This window comes from Pristiophorus japonicus, unplaced genomic scaffold, assembly GCF_044704955.1.
Source record: "Pristiophorus japonicus isolate sPriJap1 unplaced genomic scaffold, sPriJap1.hap1 HAP1_SCAFFOLD_204, whole genome shotgun sequence".
In the NCBI taxonomy this organism is placed as follows: Eukaryota; Metazoa; Chordata; class Chondrichthyes; family Pristiophoridae; genus Pristiophorus; species Pristiophorus japonicus.
Window position 1 is genome coordinate 912,929 of NW_027251736.1, and position 16,686 is coordinate 929,614.

General features: G+C 47.9%; 1 pseudogene; it reads right to left on the reverse strand.

Annotated features, from left to right (window-relative positions):
* Nucleotides 1-7,232: 7,232 nt before the first annotated feature.
* Nucleotides 7,233-14,762, reverse strand: LOC139244112 (RNA-binding protein FUS-like; annotated as a pseudogene).
* Between the last annotated feature and the right edge of the window lie 1,924 nt (nt 14,763-16,686).

Genomic DNA, 16,686 nt, shown 5'->3' on the forward strand with positions numbered 1-16,686 from the left:
CCCCCCCGACCCTCCTCCCCCCCGACCCTCCTCCCCCCCCGACCCTCCTTCCCCCCCCCCCCGACCCTCCTCCCCCCCGACCCTCCTCCCCCCCGACCCTCCTCCCCCCCCGACCCTCCTTCCCCCCCCCGACCCTCCTCCCCCCCCCGACCCTCCTTCCCCCCCCCCGACCCTCCTCCCCCCCGACCCTCCTCCCCCCCCGACCCTCCTTCCCCCCCCCGACCCTCCTCCCCCCCGACCCTCCTCCCCTCCCCCGACCCTCCTCCCCCCCCGACTCGCCTCCCCCCTGACTCGCCTCAGCCTGATCTGCCCTCTGACCCCCCCTCACACGAGGTTCCCATTGCATGTAACGAGGGACTGTGATGATCCGGGGCCATGGGTCTGAACCACAGCCTTCCCTGAGACAGGCCGCCTGACGTGTTTTATAAACATTGAATCAAGTGAATCAGTGCCGTGTGTCTGTTACATTCCACACCACTCCCATCCAGTGATCCGACATTCCTCCTCTCCCTCTCCCTCTCCCCTCCCCACACACAGCAGGGAAGGCCCAGGCTCTGTCCCCGGCCTGTGCTGATTGCCCAGTGTGGGACTGAGGCCGAGCACAGTGGGAGGGAACCACACTGTTCCATCACTGTGTCAGACAGTGTTTAAGGATACAATCGTGTTAATGGACTAACAATGTTGAAGCCGGAACATTAATCCAGACAGATGAGTTCCAATCCCACTGTGGCAGCTGGAGAATCTTGAATTCAGTTGAAAATAAATCTTCAGTGAAGAGCTGGTGTCGGGTCCAGCGAGCAGGATGCTGTCGGATTGTGATTAAAATCCCAACAGGGTTACTGTGTCCTGCCATCTTTACCCGGTCTGGTGTACACGTGACTCCAGTCCCACCCCAATGTTGTTGACTATTAACTGTCCTCGCAAGGCACTCTGTTCTGTCAAACCAGGCAGCTCATTTGGCTTCAACCTAGGCATCGAATCAGGATACAACACCCAGCCCAGTGGACCCTGCAAAGGCCTCATCACTAACATCTGGGGCCAGCATAAAAGTTGGGAGAGCTGCCCCACAGACGAGCAAAGAAACAGCCCAATAGTCATGTACGGCCTATCCCACTGGCAGGACAGCCCCACCACATACATCTGTCCCTGACAGCATTGGTAGCAGTGACCACCGCAGTCGTGGAGACAAAGTCCCATCTTCACACTGAGGACACTCTCCATCGTGTTGTGTGGCACTACCACCGTGCTAAATGGGATAGATTCAGAACAGATCTAACAGCTCAAAACCGAGCATCCATGAGGCACTGTGGGCCATCAGCAGCAGCAGAATTGTATTCCACCACAATCTGTAATCTCATGGCCCGGCATATCCCTCACTCTACCATTACCATCAAGCCAGAAGACCAACCCTGGTTCAATGAGGAGTGTACAGCAGCATCAGCTGTACCTCATGAATGAGGTACCCACCTGGTGAATCTACAACACAGGCCTACATTCATGAACAGAGCTCAGCGATCAAACAGATCAGATCAAAGTGCTGCATTTTTGCCACATTCAGTCATGAATAGTGGTGGACAACTAACGGGAGGAGGAGGCTCCATGAATATCCCCATCCTCAATGATGGCAGAGCCCAGCACGTGAGTGCAAAAGACGAGGCTATAGCGTTTGCAACCATCTTCAGCCGGAAGTGTCGAGTGGATAAGAACATCAGAATTAGGAACAGGAGTAGGCCATCGAGCCCCTCGAGCCTGCTCCGCCATTCAACAAGATCATGGCTGATCTGGCCGTGGACTCAGCTCCATTTACCCGCCCGCTCCCCGTAACCCTTAATTCCCTGATTGGTTAAAAATCTATCTATCTGTGATTTGAATACATTCAATGAGCTAGTCTCAACTGCTTCCTTGGGCAGAGAATTCCACAGATTCACAACCCTCTGGGAGAAGAAATTCCTTCTCAACTCGGTTTTAAATTGGCTCCCCCGTATTTTGAGGCTGTGCCCCCTAGTTCTAGTCTCCCCACCAGTGGAAACAACCTCTCTGCCTCTATCTTGTCTATCCCTTTCATTATTTTAAATGTTTCTATAAGATCACCCCTCATCCTTCTGAACTCCAACAAGTAAAGACCCAGTCTACTCAATCTATCATCATAAGGTAACCCCCTCATCTCCGGAATCAGCCTAGTGAATCGTCTCTGTACCCCCTCCAAAGCTAGTATATCCTTCCTTAAGTAAGGTGACCAAAACTGCACGCAGTACTCCAGGTGCGGCCTCACCAATGCCCTGTACAGTTGCAGCAGGACCTCCCTGCTTTTGTGCTCCATCCCTCTCGCAATGAAGGCCAACATCCCATTTGCCTTCCTGATTACCTGCTGCACCTGCAAACTAACTTTTTGGGATTCATGCACAAGGCCCCCCAGGTCCCTCTGCACCGCAGCATGTTGTAATTTCTCCCCATTCAAATAATATTCCCTTTTACTGTTTTTTTTTCCAAGGTGCATGACCTCACACTTTCTGACATTGTATTCCATCTGCCAAACCTTCGCCCATTCGCTTAACCTATCTAAATCTCTTTGCAGCCTTTCTGTGTCCTCTACACAACCCGCTTTCCCACTAATCTTTGTGTTATCTGCAAATTTTGTTACACTACACTCTGTCCCCTCTTCCAGGTCATCTATGTATATTGTAAACAGTTGTGGTCCCAGCACCGATCCCTGTGGCACACCACTAACCACCGATTTCCAACCCGAAAAGGACCCATTTATCCCGACTCTCTGCTTTCTGTTCGCCAGCCAATTCTCTATCCATGCTAATACATTTCCTCTGACTCCGCGTACCTTTATCTTCTGCAGTAACCTTTTGTGTGGCACCTTATCGAATGCCTTTTGGAAATTTAAATACACCACATCCATCGGTACACCTCTATCCACCATGCTCGCTATATCCTCAAAAAATTCCAGTAAATAAGTTAAACATGATTTCCCCTTCATGAATCTATGTTGCATCTGCTCGATTGCACTATTCCTATCCAGATGACCCGCTATTTCTTCCTTAATGATAGCTTCAAGCATTTTCCCCACTACAGATGTTAAACTAACCGGCCTATAGTTACCTGCCTTTTGTCTGCCCCCTTTTTTAAACAGAGGCGTTACATTAGCTGCTTTCCAATCCGCTGGTACCTCCCCAGAGTCCAGAGAATTTTCGTAGATTATAACGAATGCATCTGCTATAACTTCCGCCATCTCTTTTAATACCCTGGGATGCATTTCATCAGGACCAGGGGACTTGTCTACCTTGAGTCCCATTAACCTGTCCAGCACTATCCCCCTAGTGATAGTGATTGTCTCAAGGTCCTCCCTTCCCACATTCCTGTGACCAGCAATTTTTGGCATGGTTTTTGTGTCTTCCACTGTGAAGACCGAAGCAAAATAATTGTTTAAAGTCTCAGCCATTTCCACATTTCCCATTATTAAATCCCCCTTCTCATCTTCTAAGGGACCAACATTTACTTTAGTCACTCTTTTCCGTTTATATATCTGTAAAAGCTTTTACTGTCCATTTTTAAGTTTTGCGCAAGTTTACCTTCGTAATCTATCTTTCCTTTCTTTATTGCTTTCTTAGTCATTCTTTGTTGTCGTTTAAAATTTTCCCAGTCTTCTATTTTCCCACTAACCTTGGCCACCTTATACGCATTGGTTTTTAATTTGATACTCTCCTTGATTTCCTTGGTTATCCACGGCTGGTTATCCCTTCTCTTACCGCCCTTCTTTTTCACTGGAATATATTTTTGTTGAGCACTATGAAAGAGCTCCTTAAAAGTCCTCCACTGTTCCTCAATTGTGCCACCGTTTAGTCTGTGTTCCAGTCTACTTTAGCCAACTCTGCCCTCATCTCACTGTAGTCCACTTTGTTTAAGCATAGTACGCTCGTTTCTGACACAACTTCCTCCTACCCTCAATCTGTATTACAAATTCAACCATACTGTGATCACTCATTCCGAGAGGATCTTTTACTAGGAGATCGTTTATTATTCCTGTCTCATTACACAGGACCAGATCTAAGATAGCTTGCTCCCTTGTAGGTTCTGTAACATACTGTTCTAAGAAACAATCCCGTATGCATTCTATGAATTCCTCCTCCAGGCTACCCCGTGTGATTTGATTTGACCAATCGATATGTAGGTTAAAATCCCCCATGATTACTGCTGTTCCTTTTTCACATGCCTCCATTATTCCCTTGATTATTGCCCTCCCCACCGTGAAGTTATTATTTGGGGGCCTATAAACTACACCCACCAGTGACTTTTTCCCCTTACTATCTCTAATCTCCATCCACAGTGATTCAACATTTTGTTCATTAGAGCCAATATCGTCTCTCACAACTGCCCTGATATCATCCCTTATTAACAGAGCTACCCCACCTCCTTTCCCTTCTTGTCTATCTTTCCGAATTGTCAGATACCCCTGTATGTTTAATTCTCAGTCTTGGCCACCCTGCAACCACGTTTCTGTAATGGCCACCAAATCATACCCATTTGTAATGATTTGTGCCGTCAACTCATTTACTTTATTTCGAATGCTGCGTGCGTTTAGGTAGAGTGTTTTAATACTAGTTTTTAAACCATGATTTTTAGTTTTGACCCCTCCTGCAGCCCCTTTACATTCAGTGGCCCTTTTTGTTTTTTGCCTTGGGTTTCTCTGCCCTCCACTTTTACTCATCTCCTTTCTGTCTTTTGCTTTTGTCTCCTTTTTGTTTCCCTCTGTCTCCCTGCATTGGTTCCCATCCCCCTGCCATATTAGTTTAACTCCTCCCCAACAGCACTAGCAAACACTCCCCCTAGGACATTGGTTCCGGTCCTGACCAGGTGCAGACCGTTCGGTTTGTACTGGTCCCACCTCCCCCAGATCCATATCCTTCCACTGAGGGCCCCACCATCGCAGAAGCCAGTCTTCAGCCAATTCGATTCACTCCACGTGAGATCAAGAAACGGCTGAGCGCACTGATACAGCAAAGGCTCTGGGCCCCGGCAACATCCCGGCTGTTGTGCTGAAGACTTGTGCTCCAGAACTAGCCGCGCCTCTAGCCAAGCTGTTCCAATACAACTACAACACTGGCATATACCCAACAATGTGGGAAACTGCCCAGGTATGTCCTGTCCACAAAAAGCAGGACACATCCAATCCAACCAATTACTGCCTCACCAGCAAACAACTTGCATTTAAAAAGCACCTTTAATGCAGTAAAACATCCCAAGGTGCTTCACAGGACTATTATGAGACAAAATTTGACACTGAGCCACATAAGGAGAAATGAGGGCAGGTGACCAAAAGCTTGGTCAAAGAGGTCGGTTTTAAGAAGTGTCTTAAAGGAGGTAAGAGAAGCGGAAAGGCTTAGGCAGGGAATTCCAGAGCTTAGGGCCTAGACAACAAAAGGCATGGCACCAATGGTTGAGCGATCATAATCAAGGGGCAGAATTCGAGGAGCGCAGACATCTCGAGGGAGTGGTTGTGGGGCTGGAGGAGATTACAGAGATAGGGAAGTCCGAGGCAAGGCCGTGGAGAAATTTGAACACAAGGATGAGAATTTTAAAAGAAGTGTTGCTGGATCGGGAGCCAATGTAGGTCAGCGAGCACAGGGGATGATGAGTGAATGGGACTTGGTGTGAGTTAGGACATGGGCAGCAAGAGTTTTGGATGAAATGAAGATTGTAAGATGGAGGCCGACCAGGAGAGCATTGGAAGAGTCGATTCAAGGCAGCATTTGATGGAATGTGACACCAAGGACCCCTTGTAAAAGCGAATGGCTGGAGTCACACCCAGCACGGAGGAAGCCCCAGGATATTGTGCAGGGGTTCCTCAGTCAGTGCCCTCGGCCCAAGCAGCTGTTTCATAAATGTGCTGAGCGTTTCTGTCTCCACCACCCTTCAGGCCGTCAGTTCCAGACCCCTTCCACTTGCCGCTTTTCATTCCCTAAAACTAAGTCCAGAACCGCCCCCTCCCATGTTGGGCTTGCTACGTACTGGCTAAAAAAGTTCTCCTGAATGCATTTTAGGAATTCCACACCCTCTATACCCTTCACACTAATTCTATCCCAGTTAATATTTTAGGGTAGTTGAAATCCCCTACTGTTACTTTGCTCTAACAAGCTGCTGGTACATTATGATTTGTGTAAGCGTCTAGTATAGGTTTTGCACTTCTCAGAAATTTGCCTACATATTTGCTCTATCTCCCACCAACCTTGCCACCCATGAGGGGGCTAACCTTGTCAATCTCTTCCCCGTCCAACTCATCCCTCCAAGCGTTGACCCTATGGATGCAGGCTATCAACTATCACCAATCCTCTCCGCATCTCCTTGCATAATATCCGTTCACTTGTGAACAAGGCCCTTGTCTTCCATGAGCTTAGCGTGGATGATGGCATCTACATCATGGCCCTGACAAAAACCTGGCTGAGGGATGATGACACATTACCTTTAAATGAAGCCTTGCCCCCCCCCCCCCCGGCTATACCTTCCACCAGCTCCGCTGGGCAGGGCCACATTGTCCGTATGCCCGACATGAGACTCCCAAAGCAAGCGCTCTACTCGCAACTCCTTCACAGCAAGTGAGCCCCAGGTGGGCAGAGGAAACGTTACAAGGGCACCCTCAAAGCCTCCCTGATAAAGTGCAACATCCCCACTGACACCTGGGAGTCCCTGGCCAAAGACCACCCTAAGTGGAGGAAGTGCATCCGGGAGGGCGCTGAGCACCTCGAGTCTCGTCGCCGAGAGCATGCAGAAAGCAAGCGCAGGCAGCGGAAGGAGCGTGCGGCAAACCTGTCCCACCCTCCCTTTCCCTCAACCACTGTCTGTCCCACCTGTGACAGGGTCTGTGGCTCTCGTATTGGACTGTTCAGCCACCCGAGAACTCACTTTTAGAGTGGAAGCAAGTCTTCCTCGATTTCGAGGGACTGCCTACGATGATGATGATACCTTCCCCCACTTGCCCCGCCCAGACCGCCATGGTGACGGTGTGGCTCTCATCATCAAATTACATCTTTTTTTTTTAAATTAAAAATTCATTTTAATCTTTGTCTTCAAATACATACTGTGAAAAAGTACATTACATTGCATCAATGTTAAAGCACCGCTAAAGCAAAAAAGAAAAACATCTTGTTCCCAGCATGCTTTCAGTAAGGCCTATCACGTCGATCGGATCTGTCATCACTTCTTTCTCCGCCCATTTTTCCAGAGACACCTTAACCACAATCACCACCTCTGCCTCCACGGAATCCCCCAGGGCCTCGCAATCCCCCAGGGCCTCGCAATCCCCCAGGGCCTCGCAATCCCCCAGGGCCTCGCAATCCCCCAGGGCCTCGCAATCCCCCAGGGCCTCGCAATCCCCCAGGGCCTCGCAATCCCCCAGGGCCTCGCAATCCCGCAGGGCCTCGCAATCCCCCAGGGCCTCGCAATCCCCCAGGGCCTCGCAATCCCCCAGGTCCTCGCAATCCCCCAGGGCCTCGCAATCCCCCAGTGCCTCGCAATCCCCCAGGGCCTCGCAATCCCCCAGGGCCTCGCAATCCCCCCCTTCCATGATGCTCACCACCATCGGCTCTGGCCGTTTTGCACTGGTTGCATTCATTTCTCCAAGCAAAGTTGACATTACTACATGTCGGATTCGGGCAAGCTCAGTCGTCACCTCTTGGAGCTCCAACTTGAAAACCACGGCCACCATGTCCTCTGCCCATATTACATAGAAAATAGGTGCAGGAGTCGGCCATTCGGCCCTTCTAGCCTGCACCGCCATTCAATGAGTTCATGGCTGAACATGCAACTTCAGTACCCCATTCCTGCTTTCTCACCATACCCCTTGATCCCCCTAGTAGTAAGGACTTCATCTAACTCCTTTTTGAATATATTTAGTGAATTGGCCTCAACTACTTTCTGTGGTAGAGAATTCCACAGGTTCACCACTCTCTGGGTGAAGAAGTTTCTCATCATCTCGGTCCTAAATGGCTTACCCCTTATCCTTAGACTGTGACCCCTGGTTCTGCACTTCCCCAACATTGGGAACATTCTTCCTGCATCTAACCTGTCTAACCCCGTCAGAATTTTAAACGTTTCTATGAGGTCCCCTCTCATTCTTCTGAACGCCAGTGAATACAAGCCCAGTTGATCCAGTCTTTCTTGATATGTCAGTCCCGCCATCCCGGGAATCAGTCTGGTGAACCTTCACTGCACTCCCTCAATAGCAAGAATGTCCTTCCTCAGGTTAGGAGACCAAAACTTTACACAATACTCCAGGTGTGGCCTCACCAAGGCCCTGTACAACTGTAGTAAGACCTCCCTGCCCCTGTACTCAAATCCCCTCGCTATGAAGGCCAACATGCCATTTGCTTTCTTAACCGCCTGCTGTACCTGCATGCCAACCTTCAGTGACTGATGTACCATGACACCCAGGTCTCGTTGCACCTTCCCTTTTCCTAATCTGTCACCATTCAGATAATAGTCTGTCTCTCTGTTTTTACCACCAAAGTGGATAACCTCACATTTATCCACATTATACTTCATCTGCCATGCATTTGCCCACTCACCTAACCTATCCAAGTCGCTCTGCAGCCTCATAGCATCCTCCTCGCAGCTCACACTGTCACCCAACTTAGTGTCATCCGCAAATTTGGAGATACTACATTTAATCCCCTCATCTAAATCATTAATGTACAATGTAAACAGCTGGGGCCCCAGCACAGAACCTTGCGGTACCCCACTAGTCACTGCCTGCCATTCTGAAAAGTACCCATTTACTCCTACTCTTTGCTTCCTGTCTGACAACCAGTTCTCAATCCATGTCAGCATACTACCCCCAATCCCATGTGCTCTAACTTTGCACATCAATCTCTTGTGTGGGACCTTGTCGAACACCTTCTGAAAGTCCAAATATACCACATCAACTGGTTCTCCCTTATCAATTCCAGAAGATTTGTCAAGCATGATTTCCCTTTCACAAATCCATGCTGACTTGGACCTATCATGTCACCTCTTTCCAAATGCACTGCTATGACATCCTTAATAATTGATTCCATCATTTTACCCACTACCGATGTCAGGCTGACCGGTCTATAATTCCCTGTTTTCTCTCTCCCTCCTTTTTTAAAAAGTGGGGTTACATTGGCTACCCTCCACTCTATAGGAACTGATCCAGAGTCAATGGAATGTTGGAAAATGACTGTCAGTGCATCCGCTATTTCCAAGGCCACCTCCTTAAGTACTCTGGGATGCAGTCCATCAGGCCCTGGGGATTTATCGGCCTTCAATCCCATCAATTTCCCCAACACAATTTCCCGACTAATAAGGATTTCCCTCAGTTCCTCCTCCTTACTAGACCCTCTGACCCCTTTTATATCCGGAAGGTTGTTTGTGTCCTCCTTAGTGAATACCGAACCAAAGTACTTGTTCAATTGGTCTGCCATTTCTTTGTTCCCCGTTATGACTTCCCCTGATTCTGACTGCAGGGGACCTACGTTTGTCTTTACTAACCTTTTTCTCTTTACATATCTATAGAAACTTAATGTTCCCTGCAAGCTTCTTCTCGTAGTCCATTTTCCCTGCCCTAATCAAACCCTTTGTCCTCCTCTGCTGAGTTCTAAATTTCTCCCAGTCCCCAGGTTCGCTGCTATTTCTGGCCAATTTGTATGCCACTTCCTTGGCTTTAATACTATCCCTGACTACCACTTCCATGACCACCTCTGCCACCTCATACAAACTCTGATCACCTTGTTGCATTATGTTTGATTATATTTCCTTGGAATGGCTTTCCATCAAACCAATCAATTGCTGCTTTTGCTGATGGTGGGTCATCAATTTGTGCAAAATTAAAGCACAGTAATGTACTGACGTGGATAGAGAACTGGTTGGCAGACAGGAAGCAGAGAGTCGGGATAAACGGGTCCTTTTCAGAATGGCAGGCAGTGACTAGTGGAGTGCCGCAGGGCTCAGTGCTGGGACCCCAGCTATTTATAATATACATCAATGATTTAGATGAAGGAATTGAGTGTAATATCTCCAAGTTTGCAGATGACACTAAGCTGGGTGGCGGTGTGAGCTGTGAGGAGGATGCTAAGAGGCTGCAGAGTGACTTGGACAGGTTAGGTGAGTGGGCAAATGCATGGCAGATGCATTATAATGGGGATAAATGTGAGGTTATCCACTTTGGTGGCAAAAACACAAAGGCAGAATATTATCTGAATGGCGGCAGATTAGGAAAAGGGGAGGTGCAAAGAGACCTGGGTGTCATGGTACATCAGTCATTGAAAGTTGGCATGCAGGTACAGCAGGCGGTGAATAAGGCAAATGGTATGTTGGCCTTCATAGCGAGAGGATTTGAGTAGAAGAGCAGGGAGGTCTTACTGCAGTTGTACAGGGCCTTAGTGAGGCCTCACCTGGAATATTGTGTTCAGTTTTGGTCTCCTAATCTGAGGAAGGACGTTCTTGCTATTGAGGGAGTGCAGCGAAGGTTCACCAGACTGATTCCTGGGATGGCTGGGCTGACATATGAGGAGAGACTGGATCGACTGGGCCTTTATTCACTGGAGTTTAGAAGGATGAGAGGGGATCTCATAGAAACATCTAAAATTCTGAAGGGACTGGACAGGCTAGATGCAGGAAGAACATAGTCATCTCCTAAACTCTGCTGGCCATAGTTCTCATGAGGTGGATGATACTAAGTTGAGTGGCTGTAACTCGGTTGGCTTGTCTGGGTACAACATTCTGTCTCAGATTTTGAGCCACAGCTGCTATGGGAATCTGAATGCTGTCCATAACTTCCATACGTCTGTTGCTGTCCGTAACTTCCATACGTCTGTTGCTGTCTGTAACTTCCATACGTCTGTTGCTGTCCGTAACTTCCATACGTCTGTTGCTGTCTGTAACTTCCATACGTCTGTTGCTGTCCGTAACTTCCATACGTCTGTTGCTGTCCGTAACTTCCATACGTCTGTTGCTGTCCGTAATTTCCATACGTCTGTTGCTGTCTGTAACTTCCATACGTCTGTTGCTGTCCGTAACTTCCATACGTCTGTTGCTGTCCGTAACTTCCATACGTCTGTTGCTGTCTGTAACTTCCATACGTCTGTTGCTGTCTGTAACTTCCATACGTCTGTTGCTGTCCGTAACTTCCATAAGTCTGTTGCTGTCCGTAACTTCCATACGTCTGTTGCTGTCTGTAACTTCCATACGTCTGTTGCTGTCTGTAACTTCCATACGTCTGTTGCTGTCCGTAACTTCCATACGTCTGTTGCTGTCTGTAACTTCCATACGTCTGTTGCTGTCCGTAACTTCCATACGTCTGTTGCTGTCCGTAACTTCCATAAGTCTGTTGCTGTCCGTAACTTCCATACGTCTGTTGCTGTCTGTAACTTCCATACGTCTGTTGCTGTCTGTAACTTCCATACGTCTGTTGCTGTCCGTAACTTCCATACGTCTGTTGCTGTCTGTAACTTCCATACGTCTGTTGCTGTCCGTAACTTCCATACGTCTGTTGCTGTCCGTAACTTCCATAAGTCTGTTGCTGTCCGTAACTTCCATACGTCTGTTGCTGTCCGTAACTTCCATACGTCTGTTGCTGTCCGTAACTTCCATACGTCTGTTGCTGTCCGTAACTTCCATACGTCTGTTGCTGTCCGTAACTTCCATACGTCTGTTGCTGTCCGTAACTTCCATACGTCTGTTGCTGTCCGTAACTTCCATACGTCTGTTGCTGTCCGTAACTTCCATACGTCTGTTGCTGTCCGTAACTTCCATACGTCTGTTGCTGTCCGTAACTTCCTTACGTCTGTTGCTGTCCGTAACTTCCATACGTCTGTTGCTGTCCGTAACTTCCATACGTCTGTTGCTGTCCGTAACTTCCATACGTCTGTAACTTCCATACGTCTGTAACTTCCATACGTCTGTTGCTGTCCGTAACTTCCATACGTCTGTTGCTGTCTGTAACTTCCATACGTCTGTTGCTGTCCGTAACTTCCATACGTCCGTAACTTCCATACGTCTGTTGCTGTCCGTAACTTCCATACGTCTGTTGCTGTCCGTAACTTCCATACGTCTGTTGCTGTCCGTAACTTCCATACGTCTGTTGCTGTCCGTAACTTCCATACGTCTGTTGCTGTCCGTAACTTCCATACGTCTGTTGCTGTCCGTAACTTCCATACGTCTGTTGCTGTCTGTAACTTCCATACGTCTGTTGCTGTCTGTAACTTCCATACGTCTGTTGCTGTCCGTAACTTCCATACGTCTGTTGCTGTCTGTAACTTCAATACGTCTGTTGCTGTCCGTAACTTCCATACGTCTGTTGCTGTCCGTAACTTCCATAAGTCTGTTGCTGTCCGTAACTTCCATACGTCTGTTGCTGTCTGTAACTTCCATACGTCTGTTGCTGTCTGTAACTTCCATACGTCTGTTGCTGTCCGTAACTTCCATACGTCTGTTGCTGTCTGTAACTTCCATACGTCTGTTGCTGTCCGTAACTTCCATACGTCTGTTGCTGTCCGTAACTTCCATAAGTCTGTTGCTGTCCGTAACTTCCATACGTCTGTTGCTGTCTGTAACTTCCATACGTCTGTTGCTGTCTGTAACTTCCATACGTCTGTTGCTGTCCGTAACTTCCATACGTCTGTTGCTGTCCGTAACTTCCATACGTCTGTTGCTGTCCGTAACTTCCATACGTCTGTTGCTGTCTGTAACTTCCATACGTCTGTTGCTGTCCGTAACTTCCATACGTCTGTTGCTGTCCGTAACTTCCTTACGTCTGTTGCTGTCCGTAACTTCCATACGTCTGTTGCTGTCCGTAACTTCCATACGTCTGTTGCTGTCCGTAACTTCCATACGTCTGTTGCTGTCCGTAACTTCCATACGTCTGTTGCTGTCTGTAACTTCCATACGTCTGTAACTTCCATACGTCTGTTGCTGTCCGTAACTTCCATACGTCTGTTGCTGTCCGTAACTTCCATACGTCTGTTGCTGTCCGTAACTTCCATACGTCTGTTGCTGTCCGTAACTTCCATACGTCTGTTGCTGTCCGTAACTTCCATACGTCTGTTGCTGTCAGTAACTTCCATACGTCTGTTGCTGTCTGTAACTTACATACGTCTGTTGCTGTCTGTAACTTCCGTACGTCTGTTGCTGTCCGTAACTTCCATACGTCTGTTGCTGTCCGTAACTTCCATACGTCTGTTGCTGTCCGTAACTTCCATACGTCTGTTGCTGTCCATAACTTCCGTACGTCTGTTGCTGTCGGTAACTTCCATACGTCTGTTGCTGTCTGTAACTTCCATACGTCTGTTGCTGTCTGTAACTTCCATACGTCTGTTGCTGTCTGTAACTTCCATACGTCTGTTGCTGTCCGTAACTTCCATACGTCTGTTGCTGTCCATAACTTCCATACGTCTGTTGCTGTCCATAACTTCCATACGTCTGTTGCTGTCCATAACTTCCATACGTCTGTTGCTGTCTGTAACTTCCATACGTCTGTTGCTGTCCGTAACTTCCATACGTCTGTTGCTGTCAGTAACTTCCATACGTCTGTTGCTGTCCGTAACTTCCATACGTCTGTTGCTGTCAGTAACTTCCATACGTCTGTTGCTGTCCGTAACTTCCATACGTCTGTTGCTGTCCGTAACTTCCATACGTCTGTTGCTGTCAGTAACTTCCATACGTCTGTTGCTGTCCGTAACTTCCATATGTCTGTTGCTGTCCGTAACTTCCATACGTCTGTTGCTGTCCGTAACTTCCATACGTCTGTTGCTGTCCATAACTTCCATACGTCTGTTGCTGTCCGTAACTTCCATACGTCTGTTGCTGTCCGTAACTTCCATACGTCTGTTGCTGTCCGTAACTTCCATACGTCTGTTGCTGTCCGTAACTTCCATACGTCTGTTGCTGTCAGTAACTTCCATACGTCTGTTGCTGTCTGTAACTTACATACGTCTGTTGCTGTCTGTAACTTCCGTACGTCTGTTGCTGTCCGTAACTTCCATACGTCTGTTGCTGTCGGTAACTTCCATACGTCTGTTGCTGTCTGTAACTTCCATACGTCTGTTGCTGTCTGTAACTTCCATACGTCTGTTGCTGTCTGTAACTTCCATACGTCTGTTGCTGTCCGTAACTTCCATACGTCTGTTGCTGTCCATAACTTCCATACGTCTGTTGCTGTCCATAACTTCCATACGTCTGTTGCTGTCCATAACTTCCATACGTCTGTTGCTGTCCGTAACTTCCATACGTCTGTTGCTGTCCATAACTTCCATACGTCTGTTGCTGTCTGTAACTTCCATACGTCTGTAACTTCCATACGTCTGTTGCTGTCCGTAACTTCCATACGTCTGTTGCTGTCGGTAACTTCCATACGTCTGTTGCTGTCCGTAACTTCCATACGTCTGTTGCTGTCTGTAACTTCCATACGTCTGTTGCTGTCCGTAACTTCCATACGTCTGTTGCTGTCCGTAACTTCCATAAGTCTGTTGCTGTCCGTAACTTCCATACGTCTGTTGCTGTCTGTAACTTCCATACGTCTGTTGCTGTCCGTAACTTCCATACGTCTGTTGCTGTCCGTAACTTCCATACGTCTGTTGCTGTCCGTAACTTCCATACGTCTGTTGCTGTCTGTAACTTCCATACGTCTGTTGCTGTCCGTAACTTCCATACGTCTGTTGCTGTCCGTAACTTCCTTACGTCTGTTGCTGTCCGTAACTTCCATACGTCTGTTGCTGTCCGTAACTTCCATACGTCTGTTGCTGTCCGTAACTTCCATACGTCTGTTGCTGTCCGTAACTTCCATACGTCTGTTGCTGTCTGTAACTTCCATACGTCTGTAACTTCCATACGTCTGTTGCTGTCCGTAACTTCCATACGTCTGTTGCTGTCCGTAACTTCCATACGTCTGTTGCTGTCCGTAACTTCCATACGTCTGTTGCTGTCCGTAACTTCCATACGTCTGTTGCTGTCCGTAACTTCCATACGTCTGTTGCTGTCAGTAACTTCCATACGTCTGTTGCTGTCTGTAACTTACATACGTCTGTTGCTGTCTGTAACTTCCGTACGTCTGTTGCTGTCCGTAACTTCCATACGTCTGTTGCTGTCCGTAACTTCCATACGTCTGTTGCTGTCCGTAACTTCCATACGTCTGTTGCTGTCCATAACTTCCGTACGTCTGTTGCTGTCGGTAACTTCCATACGTCTGTTGCTGTCTGTAACTTCCATACGTCTGTTGCTGTCTGTAACTTCCATACGTCTGTTGCTGTCCGTAACTTCCATACGTCTGTTGCTGTCCATAACTTCCATACGTCTGTTGCTGTCCGTAACTTCCATACGTCTGTTGCTGTCCATAACTTCCATACGTCTGTTGCTGTCCGTAACTTCCATACGTCTGTTGCTGTCCATAACTTCCATACGTCTGTTGCTGTCTGTAACTTCCATACGTCTGTAACTTCCATACGTCTGTTGCTGTCCGTAACTTCCATACGTCTGTTGCTGTCGGTAACTTCCATACGTCTGTTGCTGTCCGTAACTTCCATACGTCTGTTGCTGTCCATAACTTCCATACGTCTGTTGCTGTCTGTAACTTCCATACGTCTGTAACTTCCATACGTCTGTTGCTGTCGGTAACTTCCATACGTCTGTTGCTGTCCGTAACTTCCATACGTCTGTTGCTGTCCGTAACTTCCATACGTCTGTTGCTGTCGGTAACTTCCATACGTCTGTTGCTGTCCGTAACTTCCATACGTCTGTTGCTGTCCGTAACTTCCATACGTCTGTTGCTGTCCATAACTTCCATACGTCTGTTGCTGTCTGTAACTTCCATACGTCTGTTGCTGTCGGTAACTTCCATACGTCTGTTGCTGTCCATAACTTCCATACGTCTGTTGCTGTCGGTAACTTCCATACGTCTGTTGCTGTCCGTAACTTCCATACGTCTGTTGCTGTCCGTAACTTCCATACGTCTGTTGCTGTCCATAACTTCCATACGTCTGTTGCTGTCTGTAACTTCCATACGTCTGTTGCTGTCCGTAACTTCCATACGTCTGTTGCTGTCCGTAACTTCCATACGTCTGTTGCTGTCCGTAACTTCCATACGTCTGTTGCTGTCCGTAACTTCCATACGTCTGTTGCTGTCCGTAACTTCCATACGTTTGTTGCTGTCCGTAACTTCCATACGTCTGTTGCTGTCCGTAACTTCCATACGCCTGTTGCTGTCCGTAACTTCCATACGCCTGTTGCTGTCCGTAACTTCCATACGCCTGTTGCTGTCCGTAACTTCCATACGTCTGTTGCTGTCCGTAACTTCCATACGTCTGTTGCTGTCTGTAACTTCCATATGTCTGTTGCTGTCTGTAACTTCCATACGTCTGTTGCTGTCTGTAACTTCCATACGTCTGTTGCTGTCCGTAACTTCCATACGTCTGTTGCTGTCCGTAACTTCCATACGTCTGTTGCTGTCTGTAACTTCCATATGTCTGTTGCTGTCTGTAACTTCCATACGTCTGTTGCTGTCTGTAACTTCCATACGTCTGTTGCTGTCCGTAACTTCCATACGTCTGTTGCTGTCTGTAACTTCCATACGTCTGTTGCTGTCCGTAACTTCCATACGTCTGTTGCTGTCCGTAACTTCCATACGTCTGTTGCTGTCTGTAACTTCCATACGTCTGTTGCTGTCCGTAACTTCCA